We start from the raw sequence: 24,275 nt of genomic DNA on the forward strand, positions 1-24,275 counted from the left end.
TGGCAATTGGTTATAGCAGCCCGAGCTGAGACGACCCTGGGCCGGGCCCACCGCTCCCTCCTGCCCACCTCCCTGGACCCTGCTTTATCCTGACCACATGAGGCTGTGGTTGAGCTCAGGGAACTCATCCTTCAGGACCCTGCAACAGACAGAAGCCCCCACAGAGACAGACAGCGGGAAGGGATTTCCTGGGTCCAGCCCAGCATTGCCCATCCTGGTGTCTGTCTCGCCCTTCATCTGCTCACATTTTCTCCCCTGCCTGATTTAATACAAGAGGAGCTTGAGTCCAGTAAATGCCCTTTCATTCCCTGTAAGAAGAGTTTATTTAAGCCCAGTAAGTCAGAAAGTCAACAAGGAAGAAAACAGAACTAAAAGGGCATGAGGGCTGACAGGCCTTTGCACATTACCAGTAACTATGCATGAGGCACCGCTCGGTCCTGAACAGTTCGTAATGTCTCCGACTTGCCCTCTGTGCTCCTTTGGCTATGGTTTAAAAATGTAAAATATGTTCAGTAAGAGTGACCTGCCTGACCTACTTCCAGAGAAAAAGGAGAGCAAAGGGCCTGTAAGAGCAGCTCCTGCTTTGGTACTGTCTTCACCTCATCTCACCCTAGATCTCTGACCCCTTGCATGCTCAGGGCTCTCTGATGAGAGTTCTAACCATCATGGGGACTGGGATCCATGTGGGCCCTGTAGCATCTCACCACTGGGACCGAGCCCTAGGGACAAGTGTGGTCCAGAGCTCCATGTGCAACTCAGACACTGGGACCAAGCTCAAGGGTCAGGTGTGTTCCGAGCCCTACCTACATCTCACCCACTGGGCCCAAGCCCAAGGGGCAGGTATGGTCCTGAGCTCTGCATGCATCTCACTCACCTGGACTGAACCTGCAGTGCAGGTGTGATCCAGAGTTCCATCTGTGATGAAGATGATGGCTGATATCAGTTGTGCCATCTTAATACTGAGGCCAGGACACAGTACTGGGGAGAGCTGACTATCTGAGCAAGGGACTCTCTGGTATAAGAAAAAATACATCTGGTCTTTGTCCTGGCAGAGAGCTTCAAAAACCCTTGGAATGTCCTAATGACATTGCTATGCTAATGAGGTGGCTCCTGGTGGCCCCAGACAGCTTCGCGATGGGGGCTGCTCACCGGAAAGACCAGCCACGTGACTTCCGGTGGGGGTGTGGCTGTGGATTGAGTCCGTGGTCTGCCCAGTGCTCTAATCAATAATGCCCGCGTGATGAAATCTCAGTTAAACCTCTGGACGCGCAGGCTCGGCAGAGCTTCCCGGCTGCACCGTGGGTTCCAGGTGGGTGACAAGCTGGCACTCCACTGGAGGAGGGCGTGGAAGTCTGTGCTCCCAACTAGCCCCCCCCTCAGGCTCTTCATTTGGCTGTTTCCATGTGTAGCCTTCATAATAAAGCCATAGTATGGAGGTTTCCTGAATTCTGTGAGTCATCCTAGTGAATTGTCAAACCTGAAGAGGAGTCGTAGGAATCCCCATATTTATGCCAGTTATTTGGGGTGCAGGCGGCCTCGGGACTCCCCCAGGGGCCAGTATCTGAGGTGGGGGCAGTCTGTGTGTGGGACAGAACCCCTAGCCAGTGGGGCCTGACGCTAATCCCCGGTGGTTAGTGTTGCAGGTGGCCCAGCTGGGATGGGAACGGGACAGCCTCTGAGAACAGGGGAAGAAAGAGAGGCTTGCGGACACTAGCCTGGCAGAGGGGCTTTGTTTATAAGAGTGGCAGCTGCCACTTCCCCTGGAGGGTTACTCTGCACAGGGGCGTGCTGCCTCTGCCCGCCAGCAAGTCACCAGCCACAGCGCTTCTCTGTTGTCTGTGTCATGCTGTGGAAGAGCAGCAGGTAGTTCCTCAAACTCCCATCCCAAAGGAATGGCTTTGGAAGTGGCCATGGAAGGCCACTGGTGGATAAGGAGGGGCAGGTGTCACGGAGCTCCACAGATCATTTTTTCTCTGGGGTTCAGAGTCTCGATGGCATTTGTTCCTGGGGATTTGGGAAATTCAGATAACCGATACTTGCCTAATGATTTCTTACAGAATTTTAAAGAACAAGACCCACACATACATGCACAAGAGCAGGTTGGCAGATGCTCAGGGCTGGGCCCCACCTCTGGGTGACACCAAGTAGGGGGGTGTTCCTCATGACAGTCACTTCAGTGATACATAGGACAGTGGTCGAGACCTACTTTTGGAGTCAGACAGCTTCCACTCCAAGCTCTGCCCCTTATTTCTTGGTAAACTTGGGTCCCCTTCTCAACCGCTGTGAGCCTATGTCTGCCTCGTTATAAGGAGGTAATAATATTCCTACTGGACGGTGTTATTTCCAGGACTGGGTGAGATGATAACGCTCGTCAGGGTGGTACTTATTCTGTGTTTGTGTTTAAATTGGGAAAGCCACATGTCAGCCCTGCTTTGAAGCTCAGAGTCCTGCCGCAGAAATTGCGACTGAAATATAGAAGCCTCCAAGAGAGAATAGAGTGCATGGAGGAAACGGCCTGGCTGATTCCTGCAGGAGACTCTGATGGCATCCATCGAGTTCACTGCCTTTTCTGAACTTGCATGGCACTCTCTACCGCGGCACCAGCCATTCGAGCTGCAAGCCTTATTTACAGGTCTAATAAAAGCAACAGAGGTGGAGGCTGCCGCAACAGGTGGAGGCTTACCTGGCATCACCTGGAGGCTCCCGCTCCTCTCCCTTTCCAGGACCACCAGTCACCATGGGCTCCCTCCCTTGACTTTCTCCTGCAGGGTGAGACGCGGTCTCCTCTTGACTGGGCCAGTGCCTGAGGATGCTCTGGGTGTCCAGTGAGAGAATTCCGACTGTCGTTTACACAGTCATGGGGAGGGAACATCCAATTCTTTACTGCTCTAATAAATTCTGTGTCCGATTTATCTTCCATCAGGCCAACATTAATATTAAAATCCTCCATGAATCATAAATCTGTCGCACATCAAAAAAAGCAGTGCCAGGAAATTAAAAAAAAAAAAACCCTCATTAACAAAAGCAGAATTAGTCCTTCGAGAACCCTTTTCAATGGCCAGAAAGACCATTTATAGTCTGATCACTGTCATAATGGGCCACTCTGTGGCATTGGGTCAGTGTTCTGAATCTAAATTGGCCAGCACTGGGCTAGTAATCACCATCCGGGCTGCAGAGGGTGACTTAGAGGCTCAAAGTGTCAACCCAGGAAGATGAGTGGGGAAGCCCAGGGGAGCCAGGGAGAAAGGATGAGCCTCGATAAGACAGCTCTGGTGCTCAGACGGGCTCCCCGCCACGGGAAACCCTGCTACCTGCCAGCTCCGAGATCATGGCCCAAGCCATGTCTACACTCTGTGTTAGAGAAATCCGCTCACAGGACACTGCAGCCTAGTGGACCATACACTGCCCTAAGAGTGCAACAGAAGAAATCCAGCAAAACTCCCCTCGGGGGACCCAGAAGAAAAATGCCTGCTGTGGACCAGAGGAAAGAACCGGCCTTGGAGATTTTTTCCACTATCTTTGAAGTATTTCCACGATGGTTTTATTTAGTAGTCTAAGCCATCCGGGGTGACTGTGAGGAGAGTAGTGATGGGTCCCCTGGAGGGAGGTGGCAGCTGGCTTACCTATGGGATTTGCAGACAGACTCCAATCACAGCTTCCCAGTGGAGAGGGTCGGCGATGTTCTCTGAGCAGGTCAGATCGTTAAAACAGATTCACGACTGCCTCCAAAAGTGGCCCCCTGCGTGTGGAGCACACTCAGCTGTGCTGGGGTAGGGAGTTTTTCTCCAACTTGCAGAGCTATAGGAGGTCTGGTGCTCTCTGTTCTATTTCAAAACAAATGAATGCTTATAATAACATTTTAGCAACTACATTTACATAAATGGTAGGAACTAAATCACACACAGCTATGGTCTGGATGTCTATGTCTCCTCAAAATTCATATATTGAAGTCCTAATCATCAAGGTGGTGACATTAGGAGGGGAAGCCTTTGGGAGGTGATTAGGTCATGAGGGGAGAACCCTCAGAAATTGAATTAGTGTCCTTGTAAAAGAGGCCCAGAAGAGCTGCCTCACCCCTGCTATGGTTGAGGACATGGTGCAAAACCCCATCTATAAGGAACGTGCTCTCACCAGACACCAAAGCCACTGGCAGCTTGATCTTGGACTTCCCAGCCTCCAGCACTATAAGAAATAAATTTCTGTTGTTCCTAAGCCACTCAGACTACGGTATTTTGTTGTAGCAGCCTGAATAAACTAAGATACATGTTATCATAAAACCCTGAAGAAAATGTTACTATCCTTTTGGGAGAAGCCACCCCAGACTTTCTTCAGGTGTACGTTGTTTGTATATATAAGTCCCTGTACATGTGTATACCCGAAGTTGTACAGTAACCACATGTATTTTTGTTATCTGCCTTTTAAAAATGTAATATAAAATGAATATCTATCCATGCTAGCACATATTCTTTTCATGACATGGATTCTTAACCCAGGATGCCTCTATCTATGCCCTGATACTGTGTGTGCACAACGTGTGTTCTGTGTGCACCTTGCAGTGTCTGACAGGAGGGTTTTCCATCTTTCATGAGATGATACAAGATCTTTGTTGCTCAGGCTTCCAGACAGCGTAGCTAATGCGTGTGATGTGGAGGGCTGCTTACTCAGAGACTGCTGAATACCAGCCAGCCTCAAAACAAGTAGGGAAATCCACAGGTCAGAAATGAAGAAGGAACTTAAAGGGAGAAAGGAGAGTGTGTACACCAATATCTCACTGGGTTTCGGGACCAGGGCCTGAGGGTGGAGGATTCAACATCCCCAGGGAGCTGCTAGCCCTTGTGTTGTGGGAAAAGGAGAAGAGACCTCTCCACTGTAAGCCTGCAGCTTCTAAGGTAAGGAATAAGGAAGGAGCAGCTGGCCTGGACTATAGATAAAAATGTGTCACCAGCAAGAAATGAGAACTCCCAAGTTGGTTACTTGGGCTGTGGCGTTTGCACTCACGTGTGGCTCTGTGGCAGGCACCCTGGGCTGAGACATTAATAGTACTTTCTGTCTGGAATTAAGCAAGCAAGGGGTTAAATTGTCTCATGCAACTAGAGATGCTGGGATGGGCAGCCACAGTGGGCATGGTGGTCTCCTGGGGCCATCGAGTGCCTGCAAGATGCAGGAGGCCCTGCCTCACTCACCACTGGTTGGATTTGGTCGCATGACCAGCACCGGGTGCATGGAGCCCGGGAATGAACGTCTGTACCTGAGCCAGTTGCCACCCAATTCAGACCAGGCTTCTGCTCGGAGGGACAACACAAGATCTGCAGAGGGAGAAACCGTACAAGGGTCCCTCATGGAAAGGAGCGCACAGTCCAAGAGCGGCAGATCCAACAACAGTAGAATGAGCTCCTCGGGAGCTGGGGGCAATAACAAAAGTGAAAGAGATTTCAAAACAATTAACTTAAAATTCTCAGAAGGGGCAGGGGACCAAGGAAGTGTATAAAAAGCAACAACTGGCAGGTTTGTCACGGGCTAAATGCAACTTCTGGAAATGATACTAGTGGACAGGACATAGCCAGCAGATTTTGTGAGGAGGAAGATCAGAGGAGGTGATGGCCAGAAGCAGCCAGAGAGAAGGTGTCACAACCTCTGAGACATGACGACAGAGTGAGAAACCTCTACATGCAACTAAAAGCCACTCTAGAAGGGGAGAGAAATACCTGAAGGAGAGAACGTTTGAAGAAAAGACAGGCTGGTTTTTCCAAAGTGAGGAAAGATGCGAATACTCAGATTCAAGAAACTCAAAAAGCCCACACAAAACAAAATACGACAAATCCACATATGCACACGTTACAGCAAAGCTATCAAACCTCATGGGCCAAGAGAATCATAAAATCCTCAGAACTTCATAGATAAAGAAAGGGAAAATCTTAAAGTCTACTAGAGGAAAGATACAAGAAAATAGAAAAGAAGAATACTGATAGGAAAGTAGACATCTCATGAGCAACTTAAGTGATGGAATTCAATAGAGTAAGTTACAAAGACTGAAAGAAAGATCTGTTCACCTAGAAACTATGTGTCCAATTCAAATACCCTTCACATAACTTCAGACACAGACTGAACGAGTTTACTATTTACTGTTCAGCAACCCTCTTTGAGAGAAGTATTCAAGGATATGCTTCAACAAGTAGGAAATTAAACCCCAAAGAAAGAAGTAGACAACACACAAAAACTTATGTAAATAAAGTTGTGAACACATTGGTGACTCTAAATAAACAACAATATCTAAAAAAAAATAATAAAATGATAGGGGATCTATGAACAAGATGACATTAAATAATAGCCAACAAAAATGTGAAGCTGGGAATGAACAAAGCTTGGAGTATACGTCTTCTAAATTCTGGTGATGTGTGTGAATGTTGTTTGAAAGTATTGGGCTTTCTTGATGGATGTGTTAAAATTTAAAACTAGCAACCACTCAAGAAAAAATAAAAAGTAGGCAAAGTAAGTACAAAGCCATTAGAGGAAAAAAAAGAAAAATTTTAAATCCTATATACTATAAGAGATTTTAAAGGAAAGTAGAAAGAAAATTGCCATTCTAAGTTATATCAATGGCTGTACAGTCATCCATAAAATATGTGTTAGATGGGTTTTTATTGAGTTTGTGTGTGTGTGTTTTAATGAATTCCCTATTTACCCCAAATTCCTGGCTCACTCTCACCCCTTGAAATGATTCTAAAGTTGGGGAAAGCGAGAGGTAGTTATTTTGTGGTCCAAGATGACTCAATGTCTGTTGCTACTCTACAGGGACCACGTTGGCCCACCTAATTTGCCCCGTGGGCTGCCCTGATTTCTACACTACTTCTGTGGCTTGCCTCTTGATTTGGGTATTAATTCAGCCTCAGATTTTATTAATGACTAAAGGAATGTTTTGCTTTATTAAGTACCTCTTAAATGCCAGCTGTGTTCACAGGCTGCCCATGTTAAACCCCACAGGTACCCTACCAATAGGAGTGCATCCCCATTTTAAGGACAAGAAAACTGAGGCTCACAAGGGTCTTAACTTGTGCAAGATCACGTAGCTAGCCAGTATCATGTGGCATGACTACTCTTGGGCCTTTGGATTCTAGTCTTGTTTCTTTCTTTTCTGCAGCTAACTCACCCAACGAAATTCTGGTTGGTGGCTCCCTGCAAAGGGAAGCCAGTGAGGGGAAACCCCAGCCCGATGGCAAGAACAGGACTTGGTGCTGAAGGGGACTCTTCCCCGGGTTTCCACAAAGCCTTGCTCCTGCCTCTTGGCATATGCCTGTCGGAGGCAGGCAAAGTTGACCCAGAAAATTCCCCTGGATGCCCACGGATAATGGAGGAATGGCAGGAAGTAAGAGCTGCCCAAATAATAGCATGTCTGTAGGGGGTGGGGGGGAGTAGGGCCTAGGCAGAGCCCACCTGGGGCAGAGGCAGGGGCAGGGGGACAGGGAGCCAACAGCGGCAGCTTTACCCCAAGCCCTGGGTCTGCAGAGGCATTTGGAGCCAGGCATACAGGGCGTGTTGATCTCACAGCCCATGAGAGGCCAGCGCTGCAGGGAGAGAGTGCTGTTGTCAGCGCTGTGAAGAATGGGATTCATTGTTTGGTAATATGCCACCGTCTGGAGGAGATATGTCAGAGGAGAGACTGGATTGTGGCCAGCCTCTCACGGGGTCCAGCAGCAGCAGCAGTGACCAAGCCTCGAAATGACATTGGGTGTATGCAACCTGCAGGAGCAGGGGCACCAGCGCCCTGGGCCCTCCAAAGCAAGCAATGCCCATCACCTCTCAGCTCTGCCCACCTGCCCATCCTTGTCCTTTTTAAGAGGCTTTAGTTTCAGACTGAGCAGAGACCCTCTGAGAGTCAGTGCTGTAGTTCCAGTGGCGGGACAGAGGGAGGGGAGGGCCATGGCTCCCCAGCCCCCCAGCCTGGTCTCCAGCCCCCTCCACACTCCGCAGCTCCTCTCCTGCCACCCCTCCTCCTTGACTGGAGGCTCACAATTCTCATAGGTGTGGGCTGGGCATCCCAGGCCCCCGAGCCCAGGGCCCCTCCTCCAAGCCAGCTCCCTGGCCAGCCCTGCTCCACCCTCTCTCAGCAGCGTCCATGCACCTAACTCTCATCCCTCAAGCTCTCCGCCAGGCCCTGCCCTCTTGGAGCTTACACAATGGTGGGGGAGACAGACCATCAACCATCCATACCAAACGAGAGGTCCTGTCTAGGGGGTGATGTGCATGGTGGGGCCGGAGCCAGTGGGAGAGGCTAGAATGCTGGGGCAAAGGCCGTCTTATCTATGGATTAGGTGGCTATTATGGAGTGAACTGTGTCCACCCAGATTCATTTGCTGAAGCTCTAAACCCCAATGCAGCTCTATTTGGAGATAAGTCCTTGAAAAGGTTATTTAGGTAAAAGAGGTCATTAGAATGGGCCATAGTCCAATAGGACTGGTGTCCTCATAAGAAGAGGGGATCAGGACACAGACACACACAGAGGGATGACCACGTGAGGACACAGGCAGAAGATGCTGTCTACAAGCCAAGGAGGGAGGCCTTAGGAAAAGAAAAACCAACCTGCCCACACCTGGATCTCGGACTTGAAGCCTCCAGGGCTGTGGGACAACACACTCCTGATGTTTAAAGCATCCAGTTTGTGGTGCTCCGTTACCGCAACCTGAGCGGACTATGCAGTCGTCACTGAGAACATCTAACCTAAGCCTGGACAGGAGGGAGAGAGCCTGATAAAGGCCACCTGGGGGAGGGGAAGATGGCCTCTTCTGAATGGTGCACAGGGGGCCATATGGCCGGCATGGGTGGCTGAGGGGACTTGTGGACAATGAGGTAGAAATGGCAGCAGGGCCAGGCCAGGTGGGCCTTGTCCTGCATTGTAAGAACTTCCGGGCAGCCCTAGGACGGTGACCATCCTGCAGTCACGTCTTCTCCCCACCGCCTGCATCGCTGAGCTTCTTGAGGATGAAGATGGGACCTTGCTCCTCCTTACATCCCCAGAACCATGCACAAGCCGGGGGAGACTGAGAGGAGCGAGCAGGTGCAGGGACGGGGTTGCCCCTCTGCAGGGCACGCCTGTGGAGCTGGCTGGCTGGTCAGCTGAGCCACCTGCCTGCCAGGGCACAAAGCCCGACTCTCACTTCAGCTTTGCTGGGAGCTGGGGGCTGGCAGGGTCCCCGGAGAGACAAGGAGCTCTCATGACTGAAACCTCTGCCATACCATGCCTTCCCCCTCCCCAAGACCCTGAAAGCTGCGAGGGACCGTCTCCATTCACGTCACACGGCATTCTCAGGGCGCGTTCCCACAGTGTGAGGGGGGTTGAGGGAGGTGTGGCCGGGGACAAGCTGCAGCTCCTGAGACCCCAGCTCACCTCCTCACCTCTGAAAAAGTTCCGATCTTTAATTTAGATTTCAATAACACAAAACTCCTTTTTTTTTTTTTGCCAGAATCATTGCAAACACATAGATAGTTAAACATGTCTGGAACCATAACTCAGATTCCCCGTTTACCTCTGCCTGATAGATGTCGAGATGCACCACCCTCCAGGTGGGAGAAGGGACCCTCCCTTCCCCTCCCCCATGGGAGGGAAATCAGGGGAGGAGGGACCCTCTACCCCTCCCCTCTGAAACTGCCGTGGCTGCCGTGAGTACATTTGTACCACTTTATTCAGCTAAGAAATGGGGACATGGGGTCTGAGGCAGTCCCATTTTCTCTCCCTGACTTCTGTTGTCCTAGCTGGGTGTGCCTTCTCAGAGGATGCCCATGGGACACGACAACTTCTGGTGGTGGGTTAGGAGCCTACACATCAACAGTGTCCCAGGTCACCTGAGACCAAGGGAACTGACACGTCAGTTTCTCCGTGAGGGGTGGTGGCTCTCCTTGAGTCTGTGGCATGTCCTGGGGAGGTAGTGGACAGCACAGGGCTGGCATTCTGCACATGTTCTGTGCATGAACAGGCATGCATCCTCCTACCTCCCCATCCTGCTGCTGTGACAGTGGCACAGAGCCCTCCCCATGCCATCCTGGTTTGGGTGTCACAGGCATAAGCAAAGTCGGCACGGCGGAGGCCTTTGAAATGCGTCTGAGGCAAGAAACTGTAAGCACAGACCATCATTACTGCTGTCACTACTGCTAATCCTTCCATGGGGGTTGCCAGGGGTCCTGGACAGGGAACAGAACTCAGAGGTATGATTAGCTAAATTTAGCCCAGGACACACAAGTCTGAAGCTTTGAGCTTCGCCGGGCTGTGACAAGTGATGAGCTTGGAACCGCTGCCGATCTTTTGATTCCATTTCCTTGGTGGCCTAAGGAGTCGGGAGAGAATGAATTTCAGACAAGGATCTCCAGTGTTTGCATAGCACAGGTCTCCATGAGCTGCGAAAGCATGCTTTATTAAATTTCCTTTGAAATACAGTGCTTTGATTTAAGGGCAAGAACACTTTCTATGCCTTAAAAATGCCATGCGAGTTAAGGCCACAGCAGGAAGCCTTGCAGAATGAGATCCAGGCAGGAGCCACTGCAGTGCTCCCCGTTTCTGGACCGGGAAGTTCTGTTTCACAAAACCTACAGAGACCAGGAAACGTGGTGTACTAGTCAGCTTGTACGGCCATGACAGCTTGCCACGGACTGGGGGATGAAATGCAGAAATGCATTGTCTCCATTCTGAAGGCTGGCATTCTGAAAATCAAGGTGTGGGCGGGGTGGTTTTCTGAGGCCTCTTTTCCTGTGCAGACGGCCTCTTCTCCCTATGTCTTTGCCTGATTGTCCCTCTGCCTCCTGTCTGTGTCTACATTTCCACCAGCCACATTGGGTCAGGGCCCACACTGACAGCTTCGGTTTAACTTCATCACCTCCTTAAAGGCCCCGTCTTCAAACATAGTCACATTCTCAGGTTCTGGGGGTTAGACTTCAACATATGGAGTTTGGGTAGGGAGGGGGGATTCAGCCCGTGATGCCTGGTGTTCTGTGGGCAGTGCGGTAATGGAAAACCAGGATCCCCGATTAGCTGGCTGCATGGCTACAGTGGCACCCCCAGGTCCTGGGGCTGAGGGATCTGCTGACTTGGAGTGAAGTCTGACCAGGAAGTGTGCTTTTTGGTTTGTGTTGCTTTGTCTGTGGCTACTTCCCATGTGCTGCCAGACACGGAACAGGTTCTCACTGCGATGGAATCACCCATTTTCCCAATGTGCTTGATTAACTTGAGATGAGGCTCTGGATAGAAGGCCCACTCCTTGACCGTGCATCAAAATCCCTAAAAATTGTGCAGGTGGCTACGGTTCTGGAGACAGGAAGGAAATGGAGGTGGGACGGAAACCCACCTACCAAAGGAGCTCATCTGAGAACAAAGGCAGTTAAGTGTGAATTCATCAGCGGTGGAAAACAAGCTCTTTTAGAAGGAAATCAGCCAGTGAAATGAGTTTTCCTTCTTTCTCACCTACTAGGCCATTCAAAGAAAGGTGTCTGAGCTGATGTGAAGTCCACCCAAGCACCTGCTGACAAGGCCGAGGGCGCATGTTGCAGGGTGTGGGAAGAGTGAGTGAGAGCACACGTGTGCGTGCGTGTGTGTGCATGTGTGTGCTCACGTGTGCCTGTGCTGTGTTCCCAGAGAGACTTCAACAGCATCCACCCACCTCCTCAAGCATCCAACTCTGACAGCCTGCAGGTCTCCTACCTCCTGGCAGACAAAGTACTGAGGTGGGAGAAATTCAGAAAAGAGACACATTAAAACATAATAACAATAACACTCTTTGATGAATGTTCTCCCATGAAACCTCCGGAGCATGAGTCTGGGAGTGTTAAGAAGGCAATTGTCGGGAAAAATCAGCCAGTTATCCCTTTTAACCTATAGGCTCCATTTAGCCAATTAATCTTATTTATAAAAGGACAAGCAAACAATTTGAGTTTATGTGGTTTCAGTTTTGATCATTATTCTGCTGTTAACAGGCAGGGTCATTCTTCCTGATAATTAAGATTCTTAGAGTCAATAAGACCTTGCTGTTAAATTTAACTAACATTGATGGCCAAAACACCAGTTGCCGTCTCTACCGCCCGCTGCCAGGCTCTCACTCTTTATGTGGAAGGCTCAAGTGCGGCTTTCCAGCACCTCCAGCCTCATTAAACGCCACATCTTTATGAATCACAGGCTTTGACTTTTGCAAGGCGTTGGAGGAAGAAGGGGAGTCTACACAGAGTGCTTCTGGTCCCTGCTGGAAAATGAGACGTAGAGGCCAATTGTTTTAGCTGAGCCCAGAGCTGTTTACAAGCAAAACCAAACAAAATCCTTTGGGCACTGCTACTCCACTTTACTATCTCTGATGTCTCCTCCTGTCCCCGAGATCTGCCTTCTCAGCACGCACGTGGTCCCGGCTCAAGGCCTGTACGTGTCCAGGAGCCCGTGGGGAGCTCGCTTCTGCACCCACCGCTCGCTAAGCCTCTTTCTTCCCTTCCTCTTCCCTCCTTGCCTTTGTCACACAGATATTCTCTATGGTTCCTGGAGAATCAGAGATGGATCAGAAATAGACCTGACCCCCCAGGAGCCATGCTTTCATGGAGATGATGGGAAATCTAACGGGAGACGTGAACAACACAGAGAATTGAGGGCCTTGGAATTGCGTAGGTTTGAGTCTATGCCTGACTCGGAGACCTTGAAAAAATAGATGCCTTTTTTTTTATTGCGGTAAAATGCATGTAACATAGAATTTACCATGTGGGCCAATTAAGAGTACAGTTCAGTGGCATTAAACACATTCACACTGTTGTGTGACCATCATCACCACCATCTCCAGAGCGTCTCCATCTTCCCAAACTGAAACCCTGCAGCCACGAAACACTAACTCCCTGTTCCCCTGCCCCAGCCCCTGGCACCCAACGTTCTACTGTCTGTCTCCGTGAGTGGCTCCTCTAGGGACCTCATGTAAGTGGAATCATACAGCATTTGTCGTTTGGTGACTGGCCTATTTCACTCAGTATCGTGACCTCAGTGTTCATCCATGGTGTAGTACGTGCCTGAATTCCCTCTTTTTTTTTTTAGATGTTGAATAACATTCCATTGTATGTTTAGGTTGAACCCGGGATTGATACAGCACTGTTTGTCTATCCACTCATCCATCCATGGGCACATGGGCTGCTTCCACCTTTTGGCTGTCGCAATAGTGCTGCCGTGAACCTGGGGAGCGAGGAAACACTTCTGAAACGCAGGTTCCCCTCCAGAAGAAGTGAACTGAAACCTTATTTAAATGGTCAGTAAGTCATGCCAACACATTGTAAGTGTTGGTGAAGGCAGCTGTCACGATCTCAGTCGGGCCATCATTGTTATGTCTGGAGGTACAGCTCAGCAGGGATAAGTCACAGGGGCATGTGTGGAGGAGGGGCACTTGCACTGAGCACAGAAAAGGTAGGTGTGAGATGTGTGGGTGGGCATCGGCCATCGCTGGTGGGGAAAGACATCAGAGCAAGAAGAACGGAAGGGATGTGTAGGGGTGTATGGCAAACAGGGAGTAATTCAATATGGTTGGGGTAGGGAGTATAAGATTAGGTATTGCAAATATGCTAAAGTGGAGTCCTGGATGTCGGGTTGAAGTACCTGAGCTGGTAAGAAATAAAAAGTTGTGCAGTTATTCTGGTGATCTGGTAGTATATGATCAGAGCAGTCTGGGGCAAGGGAATGTTCATAACAATTGGGAAAGACTGAGAAGAAAAATATAACTTAGGAAATAACTTTTTGGAGAAGACTCAGAGATACTATGAATGGAGAAGAGGATGCATTGGTCAGCTATTGCTGAGTAACAAGCAACAGCAACATCTCAGAGTATAGGACCATAAGTGTGTGTTTCTCATGCATTGCCAGGTCATCTGCGTGGATCTCTGGGCCCATTCCCTTGGCTGGCTGTATGGGATCTGGTCCACCCACATGTGTGCATCCTGGGGCCCAGGCTGAAGGAGCAGTGGCTGCCGGGGAAAGCTCTTCTCACTGCAGTGGCAAATGGAAACACACAGGCCCCCAAGGCCCGGGCTCAGGAGGAGCACAAGTCACCTCTGCCCACGCTGCCCTGGCCAATGAAGGTCACGTGACAAACCCAAGGGCAGGGATGGTATCTCACGCTTTCACTAGGAGAAACACAAAGTCACAGGCACAGGGTGTGGATGCAGTGAGGGGAGGAGAATGGGGCCAGTAACTCTGCCTGCAGCCAATGCACCAGCACAGCTTGCCCGGTGCTAGCCCAGGGGCTTCTGCTATTAACATGTTATTGTTAAGGGAAAGCAGTACCTGGGGACTCCGACTAGCCTGAACAGGGTTTTCATGCATCCCCCTTCCAAAGATAATTTCCATACACTAAAGTACCCAGGTTTTAAGCGTCTATTTGAGTGGCTTTTGACAAATGGACAAATGCATGCACCCGTGTTTATTGGGTAGACACCACCCCAATCGGCATTTCCATCACCCTGGAAATTTCTCCAGCCACTTTCCGGCCAGTCCCCCACCCCCATAGGCAACGACTATCCTGACTTCATTCCCATAGTTTCGCCCGTCCTAGAGCTTCATCCAGACGGAATCGTAGAGTAGGTACGTGCGCTTTGGTATCCTCCTCTTTCTCGGCATAGCACGGAGAGCCTAGCCTGGGCTGTGTGTGAGCAGTTCATTCCTTTAATGTTGACTTTTAAACCTAGTGGTCATTTCTCTTGGATACGTACCTGGGGAGCTGCTGGATCGTGGGGCAAGTGTATGCTGGCTGCGGAGACTCGAGGGCTCTCCCGAGTTCTGCTACCATCTCCCCTCCCCCGGTACACAGCATGGCTCTGCCTGCTCCGCATTCTGGGTAACGTGTGGCATTCTTGGGTTTCTTTAAATTAGTGTTTATGTTTCCTTATGGCTTCAATATTTCACTGCGGTTTTAGTCTGCTTCTCTCTTATGACTAATGACATCGTGCACCTACATGTGCTTGTCACCTGCACTATTTTGTGAAGCATCCTTTCAAGCCTTTTTCCATTTTTCTCTTTCTTTTTTTTTTCTTAGTGGTTGTTTGTCTTTCTGTTCTAGAACTGTAAGACAACCCCTACTTTGGACTGTTTACCCATCAATTCTGAAGGGAATCGTCTGGGAAAACCAGAAGCTGGGCCCCAGCAACCTCCTCGAAGCAGCCAAAGTCCCAGAGATTGAGAGGCCGGGATCACAGACCCACAGAGCTCAGGGGCCCGAGAGAGAATCTTCCCTCTGCTGGGCTGGCAACATCGATCAGAGGGAAAATCTACTCTCTCAGATCGGAGGGTAAATTATCAGGGCTTGTTCATAGAAGTAGAATGTAAGGAGTCACTTAATTTAGGGGAACACATTCAGGTCCTCATTATCTCATGGAGAAACAAACAGTTAAGAGGAGAAGCCTGTGACACAAAGAGAGCAGAGTGTGAACTTATCCAAGCAGAGTCAGGGCTCGGCGATCCCAGGACATGAACTCCTCCCAGTTGCCCTGACTATTAAAGACTCGTGTTATGGTGACATTATAATAAAGGAAAAATGCACACGGATGCACTGGTGGGAATGTGGGACTTCAGGCAGAGAGTAGATGGTCAGTAAGTATTTGCAGGAAAAAATGAGTGAATGATAGCTTATCTCAGGGAGTGGCTACGTATAACCCATGTCAATGGGAAAGAGAAGTTTCTGAGAGACTCTATCATCCCTTTGGTTCTGGGTTCAAAAAGCCCCTGGGCTGGCCTTGCCAGGGATCTCAGGAGCTTTCCGACTCAGCGGCCTGCTGTTACCTAGATGGTCTAGCACCGCACGTTGATTTTTTTCACCCACCGTGATCACACTTTGGATTCATAGACACAACACTTGCATTCTGAGATGAAACTGTCTACCAAGCGTAAATCTTTATTACGCCACACTGGCAGATCCACCCAAGACTCATTTACCATGTTTTTGATTTTTAATCCAGGTAATGGGGTGCAGAGATGGATAGCTCGTGATCTGAGGCTTCCTTCCAGGCACACCGAAGAAAACAAAAAGGTAAAATATTACAATGCACAAACATATCCTCTAGAAATTCTAAAGTCTGCTGCAGAATGTCTGCTCAGTCTTGTTACTGGAGTCGACTATGGTGGGGAACCCCGCACCCCTGCTCCCCTCCCCCCTGGCTGACACTGAGATCTCTGAACGCCTCAGAGATGAATGCTAGGATTGTCAGGAAGGGTAAAGAGTTGTGACTTTCAAATAAAGGTTTTCAACACTCTCCAATTGGAAAAGTCTTGTAGATGCCCGAGCCCTATCTCTGGCATGCTCTTCAGATTAACAGTGCTGCTTCTACCGTCATCTTCTGCCAGAGGAGTCCACTGGCTGTCAGTCCCACCCTCTCTCCCTGGAAGCACCTTTCCATCTGAGAGACCCATGCAGCTAGAGGGCAGCCCCAGACACCAGCATGGCTGGGAAGAACTGTGTCCATTAGCAGGGTCCTGTAGACCCATGCTGAGGACACCATTGACCTTTAACAGTATAGAGAGCAGCGTGCGGATCTGCCTTGAACACATCTGGAAGGGTTTGGAGGCATCCAGGTCTGGGCAGAGCACTTCTGGGTTTCCATAATCAGGCCCTGCGACATGATAAACCTCTTTCCATCCGGCAAATCTTGAGCAGATTTTCTCAGTAAGATCCCAGGCACTCAGCTGCCAAATGGCTTTGAGCTGTTCTTCTAGATGGAAAACTCACAGGGCTGGAGAAGCCAATCGGCGTTCTGGGGGAGAGCTGTCTTTCTTTTTGACAACTGTTGCAGTGAAGGCAGCAGCCCTTGTCTTGGCTTGGGGAAATAAGAGGAAACGCAGCCTCTGACAATTAACGCGGGCCGATTCTTCAAGCTGGAAAGCAGAGGCCCCGAGGAAAGGCTGAAATGCCACTGATGACGGACGCGTCCAGCTGACCCTGGGTAATGGCTTTGCAGGGATGAAAGACTCACGAGAAAACAGAGAAGCGGGTGGTTTACTTTGCCCTCCCTGTGCCATCTGTGGGGAAGGAAGGCTGATGCTCCTTCTTACCTTTTTTAAATACAATTTCTTAAATGCAAGTTTCCATTTGATCATGCATAAGTAGCAGATCAGAGAGATTTTACAACTTCAGAGGCCCTTCGAGAGCACCCAGAAGAATGTCTCCCACTGGTATTCCTAGTAAGGAGACGATCCCGTGAAAACGATATTCTGCAGTCAGATCCATGTGGGAACCAGCGTACCGCACCCCACTCCCAGTACACATTAAAGGAATACTGAAGTCTAGTGGAAGTCCCAAACTTCAGAAGGCCTTTGCTTATTCCAGCATTTGCCGAAAGCATCGGTTCCCCTGTGCTTCTGTTTGCATTTGTGGGAAGCTGTAAAGACTTGTCCTCTGACAAAGATTCTCTGCTTGACCAAATTTTAGGCTCTGAGCCTTCTCCAAGGCCCATCTGTGCACTTCCTTGTCAAATCCAGTGTTAGGAAAGAACCCTGCTACATCAGCTTAGCAAGAACCTCCCATCCTTCATGCCCGATCACCTTCAAGATCTGATTGGATTCATCGTCCTCCACCACCCCCAGGTGACATCTGATCACCCTGGCCCGTCCGCAACAAGAATCCTGTTAGGTTGTTTTAGCCAAAATCCCCCTGATGTTTCCTCTTAGTAATTTTCCATCCAGTGATGCCCACCCCGCTGCTTGGCTATAATTGTCCACGCTGTACTCAGAGTTGAGTCGCACCTCTGTCCCCCACTGCAAAATCCCATTGCAGTGGCCTCTGTGTCTATCATGATGGTCCTAAATAAAGTCTTTCTTACCATGTTTTAACAAGTGTCATTGAATTAGTTTTTTTCTTTAACACCTCTCATTTGACAAGGTCAAAAGGAGGAGGAGCCTCCTCAGCCACCTGATTTTTTTGGCTGGGGGGAGGTGGCTGGCCAATACAGGGATCCAAACCTTTGACCTTGGTGTCACAAGACTGTGCTGTAAAAAACTGAGCCAACCGGCCAGCCAACCATATGGTTTTCAAGGCAGGATAAGACCCAGCATCTTGAGACTCTTGGTTCAGGGCTCTTTCTCATGTTAATTAGCCTTTCCAGACCTCAGTCCTACAGACAACAGCACAGCCACTGCCGTCCTCCCCTCTCAGAGCGTGGTGAAAAGCGGTGCTCACAGCCAGGCCTTGGTGTGCAGTAGGTCCTCGAGAGTCACTAGTTATAGGATAAGCTGAATGCTATGTGATGCTGTGTTTTAGTCCGTTTGTGTTGCTATAACAGAAATTCCTGGGACTGGATAATTTATAAAAAAGAGAGGTTTATTTGGCTTATGATTCTGGGACAGCCGCATCTGGCACGGGCCTCAGGCTGCTTCTACTCATGGCGGAAAAGTGGCAGGCAGCTGGCGGGTACAAGCAGATCACATGGAGAGAGGAAGCAAAAGAGGGGAAGCAAGAGAGAGAGAGGAGGTGCCAGGGTCTTGTTAAGCAACGAGCTCTCGTGGGAACTAATAGAGCGAGAACTCACTCATTAATCCCCCCTCCCCCAGGGAGAGCATTAATCCATTCATGAGGGATCCACCCCCATGACTCAATCAGTTTCCAACACTGCCACATTGGAGATCAAATTTCCACATGAGTTTTGGAGGGGACAACACACCCAACCTCCATCATGCTGGCGCAGAGTAAGCTCGCCAAAACATAACTCTTCAGATCAATTTCTGTTGTGTTAGTTCTTTCTAAAATAACCAATTAAATGTCGACCAGTCCCGGTTGCAGCCCACACCAGGCTATGATCTCTGTAGTTTGCATTTATTAATTTATCGACTTCCACAGCCCCACGAGGTGTGTGTTGTTATTGCCCCATGTTGAAGTTGTGATTGCAGAGACATGAGAAATCAAGCAACTTGCCTGCAGTCACTCGACTACACCAGGAGCTGAGGCAGGACATGAGCCTGGGCTGTCCGGCTCTGAGCCCATGCTCCTGGACATGAGGCTGGCCGTCTGCAGGCTGTGGCCACTGCCCGTGCAGCCAGAAGCTCTACCCCACCTCCTGAGGAGTGGCAGCCACTGCAAGCTGTAGCATGAACTTACCTTCTGTGCCTTTGAAGATGCTAATAACACGATTGTTAGAATGGAAGACCAATGAGGGGGAAAACCACCCAGTCCAGAGTTTTAAAAAGTAAAATGAGAAGAATGAGATGGACATGGCTAATCCATCTGACCCAGGGAGCAAGCGTCTCGGTTTCAAAGCTCCGTAATAGCGCAGTGATGGTTTGGCCCCTGCGAGCAGGACTACGACTCGCTCAAACGCCAGCACGAGGCACAGAAGCCCCAGGCCCACCCAGTGCCCCCAAATCCCACTTCTGCTTTCTCACTGAGGCCCCTCTTCCCTGATGCTTGAGGGGGTGGTCTCTCTCTAATCTGGCTCTCCTTTTCACCATAGAGAGCTCCCTACTGACGTGCACACAGGAGGGCCTCTCATGGCAGGACGCACCTGTCTCTTCCGTGCTCCTCCTCTGGCCAGGCACCCTCAGAGTCGAGTTGGACGGAGAGTCTTGCCAATCCCTTTCCTCCTCTGGTGCTTCCTCCAGGCTGCCAGGCTAACCCTGAGAAAAAGCCACAATTAGCCTGTTCCAAGTTCATTCATCTGGCAAATGTCTCCATGTCCCCGTGCCGGATGGCCGTGCTCAACACAAAGACCTGCACCTCCGGTGGAGAAACTTGGCCACTGACCACATGTCTGTCCTCAAATCAGGAGCACCCAGTCTGTGGGCATCTCAGAACTCCATGGGAAGGGTCGTGGGGCAAACAGAGAGGCTTTTAAATCATCCCCCACCTGAAGGAGAGAATGAAATGCCTTCTGTTCCTGGTAGATGAAACAAAAGCAACCAGCACAAAACCAAACTTACTAGTCTTCTGCTGCACCAAGCTAGTGTTGGGTGGCTCTCAGGACTGAGCCGCTGGGCGATTATGATGCTGGGTCTTTACCTGAAGGCCCAAGGCTGGGTCCCGGTGCTGGGTCTTGCAGTTTAAAGAGAATAAATGTACTGACTGGGAGGAAATGCCACCATGTCTGCCTCACTCTGGGCTCCCAGTGGCTTGACTACAATGAGACACACTTCCAAATAAAAACACCTTACTGAGCCATCATTATAGAGTCCTTCAAAGGCATCTTTATGACTTTTCAGAACCTGACTTCTGAAACTGTCCCTGGATGAAAGTGAGCAGATCTGGTGTCTTTGGTCTTGGGGTCTTCAGAGCAATAATATTTAAGGCAGAAGCACTCTCTTCTCTGTCCCCTCTGAATTTCCATCCTCGCTTCTTGGGCTGACACAGCCCCACAGAGTCCCCATCTGAAATTTCTGCACTCCTGTGTTTCCATCCTCCACCAGCTGAGAGCATCGCCAGCTGATGTGCCCAGGTATGAAGTGGGATTTTGAGGATGTCTTCTTCACCACCCTCTTACCTTGGCATCTCAATCATGTGTGGATCCAGTTCTAGACTGTGAGTTTCTTCCACCCCACTCCTCCTTACCTTGGGAATCTATCTCAGGTCCTTGAGGACCCTTCCCCACCCCACATCTGTGTCCAGGAGCCACGTGGGTCTTTTCTGCTGCTTGAAGACCATTCACTCTTACAATTCTGGACCCTTCCTTATGAAGCTGATGTATGTTTTCTTGGAGGAGAGGCATTCATTGCTTACAGTCTCCATTCATATTGTAACGGGCCAGGCTCCTGGCTGAACAGAGAGAGAAGTCCACCTTTTCTGCAGGCCAGGGATTCATTCATTGGTCCTGCTATAACTTTCCTTCTGGGAGCTCCAAGGTCTTCTCAGCTCGGAGAACTGTGGGCCACTAGGGGCTGAAATTCTCTTCTGAAAATCAGTTGGGGTAACCTGGGCTTAGCCAGGAGTCTTTGTGGAAAATTAAGAAGAATTCCATGGAAGGGCTTCGCCCCTGGAATTTTAGGAGCACACATTTACGTCCTGATCAACCAAAGTCAAGCTTACGTCCTCCACCCTCCTTCCACACCACTGATTTATGTATGAATATACAGTATAGAATTTGTCATGAGCTCAGATATCCAACAGGATTCACACTGAACATCTATCTGTTCCCCATTTCCTGAGGAGGGTTCCAGAATCTGGGAGGAATGACCTTGTAACATCTTTTAGAGCAAATTGCCCCTTAGGGTTTGAGCCCCACGCTCTACCTGCAAAAGCTTTCCCCATTTGTTTGGTGCTGCAGAAGTTCATGAGTGTGACTGGGCCTAGTGTACTGGTCAAGAAATGTGTGTCCTCTCTCTACGCTTCCCAAGATAGAAATAGATGATTACTCTTTGGCCTTAGTGAGTCAGTTGACCCTGTCACCAGGGAAACCAGCCCACTGCCAGCAGCTGGGATACGGTGTAGTGCTCCTGTCTGTGACAGTGTGGGGGGGGTGCCCATTCTGGACGGTCACCTCCTGCCCTTCAATTTGTCACCCAAACTCTCTGTTCTGTCTTCGCTGTCTTGTATCCCCTGTGATTTTTCTAAGATTGCAGCTTCACTGAACAATAGACTCCCTCCCACTTCTGCCAACAAAGACTGCTGCCAGCAATTCTCTAGATGCCCGAACCCCCGGGTCCCCTAGTAAGGGGAGAGTGCCACACACCATCCAGAGACAGGGGCTTTTAGAATAGATGAGTGTCGAAGTCTATTTCCTTGTTTGCAGAACCATAAACTGGACCTCAAGGACCCTGTTGAAAGCGTCAGACTGGGAACACGGGTCAGTCTATCACCTCATCTGTAGAAACCCCACTGGGCAGGCCCCAAACGTCAACGACTTGGGTGCAGACAGCCACGGTGTTCACTGGGATACAGTCTCCAAGGGCCTCCTCCGCAGCCCGTCGCTTGAAGGATTGTGGGGCTCCTGACCTCGATTTCATCACCCTCAGCATATCCTATCATACTGGCCAGATTTAATTCCTTACTTTTTCTCTACAAAAGGAGGTGGGCAGGGGGTGGGGGTGGCAGTTCTCTCATGTTAAAAGCCACCATTGAGCTGCCTACATGGTGTGAAGGGAGAGGGAAGAGGTGGGAGGATTCTGACCGAAACTTAGTCCTTCACGTACTCCACGAACAGGATGACTCTGCAGATGCATCCTGGGACCCAAGGACAGTGGCTCTGTCAGCTTGGCACTCAGTGAGAACACATTGAACAAATGAATGAATGAATGAATGAATGAATGGTGCTTTCTGTCCCCACCCATGGGGAACTCACTCGCTGCTGTGGACTGAATGCTGGTGTCCCACCGTGACTCATATGCTGAGATCCTAACCCCCAATGATGTCAGGAGGTGGGGACTTTGGAGGCGATTAGGTCATGAGGTGGAGCCCTTGTGAGTGGGATTAGTGCCCTTATCAAAGAGGCCCCAGAGTGCCTCTTTTCCACTTTGAAGACACAACGAGAAGGTGACCATCTGCAATTAGGAAGAGGGCCCTTACCAGACCCTGACCTCAGACTTCCAGCCTCCAGGACTGTGAGAAACAAATTTCCGTTGTTTCTAAGCCTCCTGGTCTCTGGCACTTTGTCATAGCAGCCCGAATGGACTAAGACACTCATTCACTCCCACCCACTTCCAGTGAGCAAGCCCGTGCAGAGGCCTGTGCGGGGGAGCCTCGGGGCTGGCTCTGGGGACGGGGAGTTAATTTTAGCTCAGCCCTAATTACTAACCAGTCATGTAATGAGGGTGGGAAACGACGTCAACAACCAGCTACAACGTGGTTCCAGGTAGCACAGGAGCACGTTGTGAAGTTGGGCCTGGAGCACATATGTAGTGACCAGGACACTCATCGTGAAAAGAGAAGGACATACAGGCGAGTCCCTCAGTGCCAGGCACAGCGGAGATGTCCAGGGTGCACATAGAGAAAGGTCAAGTTTGAGTGTCAGCCTCATCTCTTGGTAGCCCTGACAGCTTGAGCAGATGACTGAGCTTCAGTTTCTCCACTGAAAACCCAGGAAAGACGTCCGCCCTTGTGTTGCCAAGGATCCAGTCCCGTGAGGACGTGGACGAGCTCTTACTGGAGGGCACTGGTGTTGGGCCCCAGCTCCTCTCACTCTGCTCTGTGCCTTCGCCCAGCAGGGCTGCTTTCTGAGGTGGAAACCGCACATTCTCTCCCACGGCTTCCATCTGGAAAAATCACCCTGTGCAAAGCTGGCGGCCCTGGCTCTGGAGCTGGGTTCATTTGTGGCAGGAGGTGAGCTGAGGCCACGTGCTGTTGGAAGACAGAGGCGGCACACAATCTTCTAAGATGTAACCTGCAAGTGCGGGCCTGCTGGAGGGCACCCGGGCTGGGGACAGCGAGCTTTGCTGGTGAGTCTTGCAGAGCAGGGGGCTCCTGGTCTGTAGTGGCGGAAATGCTGGTGAGAAATCGGTGAAGGAGGCTGCTTCCCTGGTTTCTACTAACTCTTTGTGGGTTCTTTCAGGGTGAGCCTGGCAGTGATTAAAGACCCAAACTAAACCCACGCATAAAGGGATTGGTGAATTCCTAACTGAGGACCAGGACTTACAGGGCGAGTCTGCAGTCACTGGCCCGGGGAGACCGTCCAAGGCTGCAGGGATGGCCACGGCGGGACCTTCTGCATGCTCAGGCAGGAACACACTGTGATCTTAAATCTTCTGCAAAATGGAGTTAGTGAAACCATAACCCAGGGACATTTCCGAGAAATTGTTCTCTGGAATTAGCTGCAATATGGCACTAATAAAGAGAACAGTCTATAAAACATTATCAGTTCTAATTGATAATTGGATTTTTTGTGTTGCCATAAGTAAGGTTAAAAGCTTCAGATATTGTATTTAAATTTCTGCTTTAAAACTCCAAGGAAGCCTAGCCAGACTCTTCCATTAGAGAGAAAGAAAAAGAGAGAGACAGAGAGAGAGACAGAGAGTTAGAGAGAGATTTGCATAATATATTCTAGGGATAAATATGGGAAGACAGGAGAGGACCAAGACATTAGTAATCCAGAGCTCTTAAAAATTATCTTCACTTTGGTTTACGGTTCCTAATCACTTCTCCAACTTCAGCTGACACACGCTTAGTTCACTGTTACTGAAGTGCAGGACTCACAGGGTTCCATGCCCGGGGTGGTTCAGGTGAGCCTCTCAGTAGACACATACATGGGGACAGGGCTATTTGGAGTCCTGGCACTTTTCCGGGTACAGTGAGAGGATTCTTCGGAAGGACAGTCACCATCCCAGAATCCCAGGGCTGGAGGGGTTCCTAAGAAGCGTCCAGCTCAATTCCCTCATTGGC

Source organism: Galeopterus variegatus, unplaced genomic scaffold, assembly GCF_000696425.1.
Source record: "Galeopterus variegatus unplaced genomic scaffold, G_variegatus-3.0.2 Scaffold5302, whole genome shotgun sequence".
In the NCBI taxonomy this organism is placed as follows: domain Eukaryota; kingdom Metazoa; phylum Chordata; class Mammalia; order Dermoptera; family Cynocephalidae; genus Galeopterus; species Galeopterus variegatus.